The following is a 14,974-nucleotide window of genomic DNA, read 5'->3' as shown; positions in this document are numbered from 1 at the left end:
GATCGAATTGATGGAATGTGTGTCTGATCAAACTATGTGATCGAATTGATGGAATGAGTGTCTGATCAAACTATGTGATCAAATGATGGAATGTATGTCTGATCAAACTATGTGATCGAAATTGATGGAATGAGTGTCTGATCAAACTATGTGATCAAATTGATGGAATGAGTGTCTGATCAAACTATGTGATCAAATTGATGGAATGAGTGTCTGAACAAACTATGTAATGGAATAGATGAAATGAGTGTCTGAACAAACTATGTGATGGAATTGATGGAATGTGTGTCTGATCAAACTATGTGATAAATTGATGGAATGAGTGTCTGATCAAAATATGTGATCAAATTGATGGAATGAGTGTCTCTGATCAAACTATGTGATCAAATTGATGGAATATGTGTCTGATCAAACTATGTGATCAAATTGATGGAATATCAAGTGTCTGATCAAACTATGTGATTAAATTGATGGAATGAGTGTCTGATCAAACTATGTGATCAAATTGATGGAATGTGTGTATCTGATCAAAATATGTGATCAAATCAATGGAATCAAACTGTCTGATCAAACTATGTGTCTCATCAAACTATGTGATGAAATTGATGTGAGTCTGATCAAACTATGTGATCAAATTGATGGAATGAGTGTCTGATCAAACTATGTGATCAAATTGATGGAATGAGTGTCTGATCAAACTATGTGATCAAATTGATGGAATGAGTGTCTGATCAAACTATGTGATCAAATTGATGGAATGAGTGTCTGATCAAACTATGTGATCAAATTGATGGAATGAGTGTCTGATCAAACTATGTGATCAAATTGATGGAATGAGTGTCTGATCAAACTATGTGATCGAATTGATGGAATGAGTGTCTGATCAAACTATGTGATCGAAATTGATGGAATGAGTGTCTGATCAAACTATGTGATCAAATTGATGGAATGAGTGTCTGATCAAACTATGTGATCAAATTGATGGAATGAGTGTCTGATCAAACTATGTGATCAAATTGATGGAATGAGTGTCTGATCAAACTATGTGATCAAATTGATGGAATGAGTGTCTGATCAAACTATGTGATCGAATTGATGGAATGAGTGTCTGATCAAACTATGTGATCAAATTGATGGAATGAGTGTCTGATCAAACTATGTGATCGAATTGATGGAATGAGTGTCTGATCAAACTATGTGATCGAATTGATGGAATGAGTGTTTGATCAAACTATGTGATCAAATTGATGGAATGTATTTCTGATCAAACTATGTGATCAAATTGATGGAATGAGTGTTATGATCAAACTATGTGATCAAATTGATGGAATGAGTGTCTGATCAAACTATGTGATCAAATTGATGGAATGTATGTCTGATCAAACTATGTGATCAAATTGATGGAATGAGTGTCTGATCAAACTATGTGATCAAATTGATGGAATGAGTGTCTGATCAAACTATGTGATCAAATTGATGGAATGAGTGTCTGATCAAACTATGTGATCAAATTGATGGAATGTGTGTGTGATCAAACTATGTGATCAAATTGATGGAATGTGTGTCTGATCAAACTATGTGATCAAATTGATGGAATGAATGTCTGATCAAACTATGTGATCAAATTGATGGAATGAGTGTCTGATCAAACTATGTGATCAAATTGATGGAATGTGTGTCTGATCAAACTATGTGATCAAATTGATGGAATGAGTGTCTGATCAAACTATGTGATCAAATTGATGGAATGAGTTTCTGATCAAACTATGTGATCAAATTGATGGAATGTGTGTCTGATCAAACTATGTGATCAAATTGATGGAATGTGTGTCTGATCAAACTATGTGATCAAATTGATGGAATGATGTGTCTGATCAAACTATGTGATCAAATTGATGGAATGTATTTCTGATCAAACTATGTGATCAAATTGATGGAATGTGTGTCTGATCAAACTATGTGAACAAATTGATGGAATGAGTGTCTGATCAAACTATGTGATCAAATTGATGGAATGAGTGTCTGATCAAACTATGTGATCAAATTGAGGTAATGTGTGTCTGATCAAACTATGTGAATCAAATTGATGGAATGAGTGTGTGATCAAACTATGATCAAATTGATGCAATGAGTGTCTGATCAAACTATGTGATGAAATTGATGAAATGAGTGTCTGATCAAACTATGTGATCAAATTGCTGGAATGAGTGTCTGATCAAACTATGTGATTCAATTGATGGAATGAGTGTCTGATCAAACTATGCGTTCCAATTGATGGAATGAGTGTCTGATCAAACTATGTGATCGAATTGATGGAGTGTGTTTCTGATCAAACTATGTGATTAAATTGATGGAATATGTGTCTAATCAAATTGTGTGATCGAATTGATGGAATGTGGTGTCTGATCAAACTATGTGATCAAATTGATGGAATGAATGTCTGATCAAACTATGTGATCAAATTGATGGAATGTGTGTCTGATCAAACTATGTGATCAAATTGATGGAATGAGTGTCTGATCAAACTATGTGATCGAATTGATGGAATGTATGTCTGATCAAACTATGTGATCAAATTGATGGAATGAGTGTCTGGTCAAAGAATGTGATCAAATTGATGAAATAAGTGTCTGATCAAACGATATGATGCAATTGATTGAGTGAGTGTCTAATCAAACTATGTGATCAAATTGATGGAATGAGTGTCTGATCAAACTATGTGATCGAATTGATGAAATATGTGTCTGATCAAACTATGTGATCAAATTGATGGAATGAGTGTCTGATCAAACTATGTGATCAAATTGATGGAATGAGTGTCTGATCAAACTGTGTGTGATGAATTTGATGGAATGAGTGTCTGATCAAACTATGTGATCAAATTGATGGAATGTGTCTCTGATCAAACTATGTGATAAAATTGATGGAACGAGTGTCTGATCAAATTATGTGATGAAATTGATGGAATGAGTGTCTGATCAAACTGTGTGACGAAATTGATGGAGTGTGTTTCTGATCAAACTATGTGATCAAATTGATGGAATGTGTGTCTGATCAAACAATGTGATCAAATTGATGGAATGTGTGTGTGATCAAACTATGTGATCAAATTGATGGAATGAGTGTCTGATCAAACTATGTGATCAAATTGATGGAATGAATGTCTGATCAAACTATGTGATCAAATTGATGGAATGTGTGTCTGATCAAACTATGTGATCAAATTGATGGAATGAGTGTCTGATCAAACTATGTGATCAAATTGATGGAATGATGTGTCTGATCAAACTATGTGATCAAATTGATGGAATGAGTGTCTGATCAAACAATGTGATCAAATTGATGGAATGTGTGTGTCTGATCAAACTATGTGATCAAATTGATGGATGGTGTCTGATCAAACTATGTGATCAAATTGATGGAATGAGTGTCTGATCAAACTATGTGATCAAATTGATGGAATGAGTGTCTGATCAAACTATGTGATCAAATTGATGGAATGAGTGTCTGATCAAACTATGTGATCGATTTGATGAAGTGTGTCTCTGATCAAACTATGTAATCAAATTGATGGAATGTGTGTCTGATCAAACTATGTGATCAAATTGATGGAATGAGTGTCTGATCAAACTATGTGATGAAATTGATGGAATGAGTGTCTGATCAAACTATGTGATCAAATTGATGGAATGAGTGTCTGATCAAACTATGTGATCAAATTGATGGAATGAGTGTCTGATCAAACTATGCGTTCCAATTGATGGAATGAGTGTCTGATCAAACTATGTGATGAAATTGATGGAGTGTATTTCTGATCAAACTATGTAATCAAATTGATGGAATGTGTGTGTGATCAAACTATGTGATCGAATTGATGGAATGGGTGTCTGATCAAACTATGTGATCGAAATGATGGAATGAATGTCTGATCAAACTATGTGATCGAATTGATGGAGTGTGTGTCTGATCAAACTATGTGATCAAATTGATGGAATGAGTGTCTGATCAAAGTATGTGATCGAGTTGATGAAATGTATGTCTAATCAAACTATGTGATCAAATTGATGGAATGAGTGTCTGGCCAAAGAATGTGATCAAATTGATGAAATAAATGTCTGATCAAACGATATGATGCAGTTGATTGAGTGAGTGTCTAATCAAATTATGTGATCGAATTGATGGAATGAGTGTCTGATCAAACTATGTGATCGATTTGATGAAGTATGTTTCTGACCAAACTATGTGATCAAATTGATGGAATGAGTGTCTGATCAAAATATGTGATGAAATTGATAGAATGAGTGTTTAATAAAAATGTGTGTGATGAATTTGATGAAATGAGTGTCTGATCAAACTATGTGATGAAATTGATGGAGTGTGTTTCTGGTCAAACTATGTGATCCAATTGATGGGAAGAGTGTCTGATCAAACTATATAAATAAACTGATGGAATGAGTGTCTCATCAAGAATGTGATGAAATTGATGGAGTGTATTTCTGATCAAACAATGTAATCAAATTGATGGAATGTGTGTGTGATCATACAATCTGATCAAATTGATGTTATGTGTGTGTGATCAAACTATGTGAAGAAATTGATGGAATACGTGTCTGATCAAACTATGTGATCGAAATGATGGAATGAATGTCTGATCAAACTATGTGATCGAATTGATGTAGTGTGTGTCTGATCAAACTATGTGATCAAATTGATGGAATAAGTGTCTGATCAAACTATGTGATCAAATTGATGGAATGAGTGATCAAACTATGTGATCAAATTGATGGAATGAGTGTCTGATCAAACAATGTGATCAAATTGATGGAATGTGTGTCTGAGTCAAACTATGTGATCAAATTGATGGATGAATGTGTGTTGTGATCAAACTATGTGATCAAATTGATGGAATGAGTGTCTGATCAAACTATGTGATCAAATTGATGGAATGAGTGTCTGATCAAACTATGTGATCGAATTGATGGAATGTGTGTCTGATCAAACTATGTGATCAAATTGATGGAATGAGTGTCTGATCAAAGAATGTGATCAAATTGATGAAATAAGTGTCTGATCAAACTATGTGATCAAATTGATGGAATGAGTGTCTGATCAAACTATGTGATCAAATTGATGAAATAAGTGTCTGATCAAACTATGTGATCAAATTGATGAAATGTGTGTCTGATCAAACTATGTGATTAAATTGATAGAATATGTGTCTAATCAAATTATGTGATCGAATTGATGGAATGAGTGTCTGATCAAACTATGTGATGGAATTGATGGAATGAGTGTCTGATCAAACTATGTGATCGATTTGATGAATTGTGTCTCTGATCAAACTATGTGATTAAATTGATAGAATATGTGTCTAATCAAATTATGTGATCAAATTGATGGAATGAGTGTCTGATCAAACTATGTGATCGAATTGATGGAATGAGTTTCTGATCAAACTATGTGATCAAATTGATGGAGTGTGTGTCTGATCAAACTATGTGATTAAATTGATGGATGGTGTCTGTGATCAAACTATGTGATCAAATTGATGGAATTAATGTCTGATCAAACTATGTGATCGAATTGATAGAATGAGTGTTTGATCAAAGTATGTGATCGAAATGATCAAATGAATGTCTGATCAAACTATGTGATCGAATTTATCGAATGAGTTTTTGATATAACTATGTGATAAATTGATGGGTGAGTGTGTGTCTGATCAAACTATGTGATCAAATTGATGGAATGAGTGTCTGATCAAACTATGTGATCAAATTGATGGAATAAGTGTCTGATCAAACTATGTGATCAAATTGATGGAATGAGTGTCTGATCAAACTATGTGATCAAATTGATGGAATGAGTGTCTGATCAAACTATGTGATCAAATTGATGGAATGAGTGTCTGATCAAACTATGTGATCAAATTGATGGAATGAGTGTCTGATCAAACTATGTGATCGAATTGATGGAATGAGTGTCTGATCAAACTATGTGATCGAATTGATGAAGTGTGTGTCTGATCAAACTATGTGATCAAATTGATGGAATGAGTGTCTGATCAAACTATGTGATAAAATTGATGGAATGAGTGTTTAATAAAACTGTGTGATGAATTTGATGAAATGAGTGTCTGATAAAACTATGTGATAAATTGATGGAATGAGTGTCTGATCAAACTATGTGATGAAATTGATGGAGTGTGTTTCTGGTCAAACTATGTGATCCAATTGATGGAATGAGTGTCTGATCAAACTATATGATTAAACTGATGGAATGAATGTCTGATCAAGAATGTGATTAAATTGCTGGAATGAGTTTCTGCTAATACTATGTGATTAAATTGATGGAATGAGTGTCTGATCAAACTATGTGATCGAATTGATGGAATGTGTGTGATCAAACTATGTGTTCCAATTGATGGAATGAGTGTCTGATCAAACTATGTGATGAAATTGATGGAGTGTATTTCTGATCAAACAATGTAATCAAATTGATGGAATGTGTGTGTGATCAAACAATGTGATCAAATTGATGGAATGTGTGTGTGATCAAACTATGTGATCAAATTGATGAAATGAGTGTCTGATCAAACTATGTGATCAAATTGATGGAATGAGTGTCTGATCAAACTATGTGATCGAGTTGATGGAATCAATGTCTGTTCAAACTATGTGATCAAATTCATAGAATGAGTGTTTGATAAAATATGTGATCGAAATGATCAAATGAATGTCTCATCAAACTATGTGATCGAATTGATGGAGTGTATTCGTGATCAAACTATGTGATCAAATTGATTGAATGACTTTCTCGTCAAACAATGTGATCAAATTGATGGAATGAGTGTCTCATCAAACTATGTGATGAAATTGATGGATTGTATTTCTGATCAAACTATGTAATCAAATTGATGGAATGAGTGTTTGAGCAAACTATGTGATCAAATTGATGGAATCAGTGTCTGCTCAAACTATGGGATCAAATTGATGGAATACGTGTCTGATCAAATTATGTGATCGAAATGATGGAATGAATGTCTAATAAAACTATGTGATTAAATTGTTGGAATGAGTGTCTGATCAAAATATGTGATCAAATTGTTGGAATGAGTGTCTTATCAAAATATGTGATCAAATTGTTGGAATGAGTGTCCGATCAAACAATAAGATCATATTGAAGGAATGAGTGTCTGATCAAACTATGTGATCAAATTGATGGAATGAGTGTCTCATCAAACTATGTGATCGAATTGATGGAATGTGTGTCTTGATCAAACTATGTTATCAAATTGATGGAATGACTTTCTGGTCAAACAATGTGATCAAATTGATGGAGTGTATTTCTGATCAAACTATGTGATCAAATTGATGGAATGAGTGTCTGATCAAACTATGTGATCAAATTGATGGAATGAGTGTCTGATCAAACTATGTGATCAAATTGATGGAATGAGTGTCTGATCAAACTATGTGATCGAATTGATGGAATGTGTGTGTGATCAAACTATCTGATCAAATTGATGGAATAGTGTCTGATCAAAATATGTGATCAGAATTGATGGAATGTGTGTCTGATCAAATTATGTGATCAAATTGATGGAATGAATGTCTGATCAAACTATGTGATCAAATTGATGGAATGTGTGTGTTATCAAACTATGTGAGCAAATTGATGGAATTAATGTCTGATTAAACTATGTGATCAAATTAATGGAATGAATGTCTGATCAAACTATGTGATCGAATTTATCGAATGAGTGTCTGATCAAACTATGTGATCAAGTTGATGGAATGTGTGTCTGATCAAACTATGTGATCAAATTGATGGAATGAGTGTTTCATCAAACTATGTGATCAAATTGATGGAATGAGTGTCTGATCAAACTATGTGATCAAATTGATGAAATGAGTGTGATCAAACTATGTGATCAAATTGATGGAATGAGTGTCTGATCAAACTATGTGATTAAATTGATGGAATGAGTGTTTGATCAAACTATGTGATCAAATTGATGGAATGAGTGTCTGATCAAACTATGTGATCAAATTGATGGAATTAGTGTCTGATCAAACTATGTGATCGAATTGATGGAGTGTGTGTCTGATCAAACTATGTGATCAAATTGATGGAATGTGTGTGATCAAAGCATGTGATCAAATTGATGGAATGAGTGTCTGATCAAACTATGTGATCAAATTGATGGAATGAGTGTCTGATCAAATTATGTGATCGAAATGATGGAATGAATGTCTGATAAAACTATGTGATTAAATTGTTGGAATGAGTGTCTGATCAAAATATGTGATCAAATTGTTGGAATGAGTGTCCGATCAAACAATAAGATCATATTGATGGAATGAGTGTCTGATCAAACTATGTGATCAAATTGATGGAATGAGTGTCTCATCAAACAATGTGATCGAGTTGATGGAGTGTGTGTCTGATCAAACTATGTGATCAAATTGATGGAATGAGTGTCTCATCAAACAATGTCATCGAGTTGATGGAGTGTGTGACTAATCAAACTATGTGATCAAATTGATGGAATGACTTTCTGGTCAAACAATGTGATCAAATTGATGGAATGAGTGTCTGATCAAACTATGTGATGAAATTGATGGAATGTGTGTCTGATCAAACTATGTAATCAAATTGATGGAATGTGAGTGTTTGATCAAAACTATGTGATCAAATTGATGGAATGAGTGATCTGATCAAACTATGTGATCAAATTGATGGAATGAGTGTCTCATCAAACAACGTCATCAAGTTGATGGAATGTGTGTCTGATCAAACAATGTGATCAAATTGATGGAATGACTTTCTGGTCAAACAATGTGATAAAATTGATGGTGTTTGTGTCTGATCAAACTATGTGATTAAATTGATGGATGGTGTGTGTGATCAAACTATGTGATCAAATTGATGGAATGTGTGTGTGATCAAACTATGTGATCAAATTGATGGAATGAGTGTCTGATCAAACTATGTGATCGAATTGATGGAATGAGTGTCTGATCAAACTATGTGATCGAATTGATGGAATGAGTGTCTGATCAAACTATGTGATCAAATTGATGGAATGAATGTCTGATCAAACTATGTGATCAAATTGATGGAATGTGTGTCTGATCAAACTATGTGATCAAATTGATGGAATGAGTGTCTGATCAAACTATGTGATCGAATTGATGGAATGTGTGTCTGATCAAACTATGTGATCGATTTGATGAAATGTGTGTCTAATCAAACTATGTGATCAAATTGATGGAATGTGTGTCTGATCAAACCATATGTGATTAAATTGATGGAATGACTGTCTGATCAAACAATGTGATCAAATTGATGGAATGAGTGTCTGATCAAACTATGTGATTAAATTGATGGAATGTGTGTCTGATCAAACTATGTGATCAAATTGATGGAATGAGTGTCTGATCAAACTATGTGATCAAATTGATGGAATGAGTGTCTGATCAAACTATGTGATCAAATTGATGGAATGAGTGTCTGATCAAACTATGTGATCAAATTGATGGAATGAGTGTCTGCATCAAACTATGTGATCGAATTGATGAATGTGTGTCTGATCAAACTATGTGATTAAATTGATGGAATGAGTGTCTGATCAAACTATGTGATGAAATTGATGGAATGAGTGTCTGATCAAACTATGTGATCAAATTGATGGAATGAGTTCTGATCAAACTATGTGATAAACTTGATGGTGTGTGTGTCTGGCCAAACTATGTGATCAAATTGATGGAATGAGTGTCTGATCAAACTATATGATTAAACTGATGGAATAAGTGTCTCATCAAGAATGTGATTAAATTGATGGAATGAGTGTCTGATCAAACTATATGATCAAATTGATGGAATGAGTGTGTGATCAAACTATGTGATCAAATTGATGGAATGAGTGTCTGATCAAACTATGTGATCAAATTGATGGAATGAGTGTCTGATCAAACTATGTGATCAAATTGATGGAATGAGTGTCTGATCAAACTATGTGATCAAATTGATGGAATGAGTGTCTGATCAAACTATGTGATCGAATTGATGGAATGTGTGTCTGATCAAACTATGTGATCAAATTGATGGAATGTGTGTCTGATCAAACTATGTGATCAAATTGATGGAATGAGTGTCTGATCAAACTATGTGATGAAATTGATGGAATAATAGTGTCTGATCAAACTATGTGATCGAAATGATGGAATGAATGTCTGATCAAACTATGTGATCAAATTGATGGAATGAGTGTCTGATCAAACTATGTGATCAAATTGATGGAATGAGTGTCTGATCAAACAATATGTGATCAAATTGATGGAATGAGTGTCTGATCAAACTATGTGATCAAATTGATGGAATGTGTGTCTGATCAAACAATGTGATCGAATTGATGGAATGTGTGTCTAATCAAACTATGTGATCAAATTGATGGAATGAGTGTCTGATCAAACTATGTGATCGAGTTGATGGAATGTGTGTCTAATCAAACTATGTGATCAAATTGATGGAATGAGTGTCTGATCAAACAATGTGATCAAATTGATGGAATGAGTGTCTGATCAAACTATGTGATCAAATTGATGGAATGTATTTCTGATCAAACTATGTGATCAAATTGATGGAATGAGTGTCTGATCAAACTATGTGATCAAATTGATGGAATGAGTGTCTGATCAAACTATGTGATCAAATTGATGGAATGAGTGTCTGATCAAACTATGTGATCGAATTGATGGAATGTGTGTCTGATCAAACTATGTGATCAAATTGATGGAATGAGTGTCTGATCAAACAATGATCAAATTGATGGACGTGTATAGTCTTGATCAAACTATGTGATCAAATTGATGGAATGAGTGTTTGATCAAACAATGTTGTCAAATTGATGGAATGAGTGTCTGCTCAAACTATGTGATCAAATTGATGGAATTAGTGTCTGATCAAACTATGTGATCGAATTGATGGAATGTGTGTGTGATCAAACTATGTGATCAAATTGATGGAATAGTGTCTGATCAAACTATGTGATCGAATTGATGGAATGTGTGTCTGATCAAACTATGTGATCAAAATGATGGATTAATGTCTGATCAAACTATGTGATCGAATTGATGGAATGTGTGTCTGATCAAACTATGTGATAAATTGATGGAATAAGTGTCTGATCAAACTATGTGATCAAATTAATGGAATGAATGTCTGATCAAACTATGTGATCGAATTTATCGAATGAGTTCTGATCAAACTATGTGATAAACTTGATGGTGTGTGTGTCTGGCCAAACTATGTGATCAAATTGATGGAATGAGTGTTTCATTAACAGTGTGATTAAATTGATGGAATGAGTGTCTGCTCAAACTATGTGATTAAATTGATGAAATGAGTGAGTGATCAAATTATGTGTTCCAATTGATGGAATGAGTGTCTGATCAAACTATGTGATCAAATTGATGGAATGAGTGTCTGATCAAACTATGTGATCAAATTGATGGAATGAGTGTCTGCTGATCAAACTATGTGATCAAATTGATGGAATGAGTGTCTGATCAAACTATGTGATCGAATTGATGGAATGTGTGTCTGATCAAACTATGTGATCAAATTGATGGAATGTGTGTCTGATCAAACTATGTGATCAAATTGATGGAATGAGTGTCTGATCAAACTATGTGATCGAATTGATGGAATACGTGTCTGATCAAATTATGTGATCGAAATGATGGAATGAATGTCTGATAAAACTATGTGATTAAACTGTTGGAATGAGTGTCTGATCAAAATATGTGATCAAATTGTTGGAATGAGTGTCTGATCAAACAATGTGATCAAATTGATGGAATGAGTGTCTGATCAAACTATGTGATCAAATTGATGGAATGAGTGTCTCATCAAACAATGTGATCGAATTGATGGAGTGTGTGACTAATCAAACTATGTGATCAAATTGATGGAATGAGTGTCTGATCAAACTATGTGATCGAATTGATGGAATGTGTGACTGATCAAACTATGTGATCAAATTGATGGAATGAGTGTCTGATCAAACTATGTGATCAAATTGATGGAATGAGTTGTCTGATCAAACTATGTGATGAAATTGATGGAATGTGTTTCGATCAAACTATGTAATCAAATGGATGGAATGAGTGTTTGATCAAACTATGTGATCAAATTGATGGAATGAGTGTCTGATCAAACTATGTGATCAAATTGATGGAATGAGTGTCTGATCAAACTATGTGATCAAATTGATGGAATGTGTGTCTGATCAAACTATGTGATCAAATTGATGGAATGACTTTCTGGTCAAACAATGTGATCAAATTGATGGTGTTTGTGTCTGATCAAACTATGTGATTAAATTGATGGATGGTGTGTGTGATCAAACTATGTGATCAAATTGATGGAATGAGTGTCTGATCAAACTATGTGATCAAATTGATGGAATGAGTGTCTGATCAAACTATGTGATCGAATTAAAGGAATGAGTTTCTGATCAAACAGGTAGATCGGTATGATGGAATGAATGTCTGAACAAACTATGTAATCCAATAGATGGAGTGTGTGTCTGATCAAATTAGGGTGATCAAATTGATGGAAATGAGTTATTCGATCAAACTATGTGATCGAATTGATGGAAGGTGTGTCTGATCAAAGTATGTGATCGATTTGATGAAATGTGTGTCTAATCAAACTATGTGATCAAATTGATGGAATGTGTGTGTGATCAAACTATCTGATTAAATTGATGTAATGACTTTCTGGTCACACAATGTGATCAAATTGATGGTGTGTGTGTCTGATCAAACAATGTGATTAAATTGATGGATGGTGTGTGTGATCAAACTATGTGATCAAATTGATGGAATGGGTGTCTGATCAAACTATGTGATCAAATAATTGGAATGAGTGTCTGATCAAATTAGGTGATCAAATTAATGGAATGAGTGTCTGAACAAACTATATAATGGAATAGATGGAATGAGTGTCTGATCAAACTATGTGATCGATTTAATGAAGTGTGTCTCTGATAAAACTATCTGATTAAATTGCTGGAATGAGTTTCTGCCCAAACTATGTGATTAAATTGATGGAATGAGTGTCTGATCAAACTATGTGATCGAATTGATGGAATGATTGATATATAAACTATGTGATCAAACTGATGGTGTGTGTCTGATCAAACTATGTGATCAAATTGATGGAATGTGTGTCTGATCAAACCATGATCAAATGGATGGAATGAGTGTCTGATCAAACAGTGTGATCAAATTGATGGAATAAGTGTCTGATCAAACTATGTGATCAAATTGATGGAATGAGTGTCTGATCAAACTATGTAATCAAATTGATGGAATGAGTGTCTGATCAAACTATGTGATCGAATTGATGGAATGAGTGTTTGATCAAACTATGTGATCAAATTGATGGAAATGAGTGTTCTGATCAAACTATGTGATCAAATTGATGAATTGTAAGTGTCTGATCAAACTAATGTGATCAAATTGATGAAATGTGTGTGTGATCAAACTATGTGATCGAATTGATGGAATGTGTGTGTGATCAAACTATGTGATCAAATTGATGGAATGGAGTAAGTTTGATCAAACTATGTGATCAAATTGATGGAATGAGTGTGTCTGATCAAATTATGTGATTGAATTGATGGAATGAGTGTCTGATCAAATTATGTGGATCGAAATTGATGGAATGAGTGTCTGATCAAAAATATGTGATCAAATTGATGGAATGAGTGTCTGATCAAAACTATGTGATCAAATTGATGGAATGAGTGTCTGATCAAACAATGTGATGATCAAATTGATGGAATGAGTGTCTGATCAAACTATGTGATCAAATTGATGGAATGAGTGTCTGATCAAACTATGATCGAATTGATGGAATGGTGTCTGATCAAACTATGTGATCAAATTGATGGAATGAGTGTCTGATCAAACTATGTGATCAAATTGATGGAATGAGTGTCTGATCAAACTATGTGATCAAATTGATGGAATGAGTGTCTGATCAAACTATGTGATCAAATTGATGGAATGAGTGTCTGATCAAACTATGTGATCAAATTGATGGAATGAGTGTCTGATCAAACTATGTGATCAAATTGATGGAATGAGTGTCTGATCAAACTATGTGATCAAATTGATGGAATGAGTGTCTGATCAAACTATGTGATCAAATTGATGGAATGAGTGTCTGATCAAACTATGTGATCAAATTGATGGAATGAGTGTCTGATCAAACTATGTGATCAAATTGATGGAATGAGTGTCTGATCAAACTATGTGATCAAATTGATGGAATGAGTGTCTGATCAAACTATGATGGAATTGATGGAATGTGTGTCTGATCAAACTATGTGATCAAATTGATGGAATGAGTGTCTGATCAAACTATGTGATCAAATTGATGGAATGAGTGTCTGATCAAACTATGTGATCAAATTGATGGAATGAGTGTCTGATCAAACTATGTGATCAAATTGATGGAATGAGTGTCTGATCAAACTATGTGATCAAATTGATGGAATGAGTGTCTGATCAAACTATGTGATCGAATTGATGGAATGAGTGTCTGATCAAACTATGTGATCAAATTGATGGAATGAGTGTCTGATCAAACTATGTGATCAAATTGATGGAATGTGTGTCTGATCAAACTATGTGATCAAATTGATGGAATGAGTGTCTGATCAAACTATGTGATCAAATTGATGGAATGAGTGTCTGATCAAACTATGTGATCAAATTGATGGAATGAGTGTCTGATCAAACTATGTGATCAAATTGATGGAATGAGTGTCTGATCAAACTATGTGATCAAATTGATGGAATGAGTGTCTGATCAAACTATGTGATCAAATTGATGGAATGAGTGTCTGATCAAACTATGTGATCAAATTGATGGAATGAGTGTCTGATCAAACTATGTG

Source organism: Tachypleus tridentatus, unplaced genomic scaffold (assembly GCF_004210375.1).
Source record: "Tachypleus tridentatus isolate NWPU-2018 unplaced genomic scaffold, ASM421037v1 Hic_cluster_2, whole genome shotgun sequence".
NCBI classification, from domain to species: Eukaryota; Metazoa; Arthropoda; class Merostomata; order Xiphosura; family Limulidae; genus Tachypleus; species Tachypleus tridentatus.
This window is presented reverse-complemented; position numbering follows the sequence as displayed.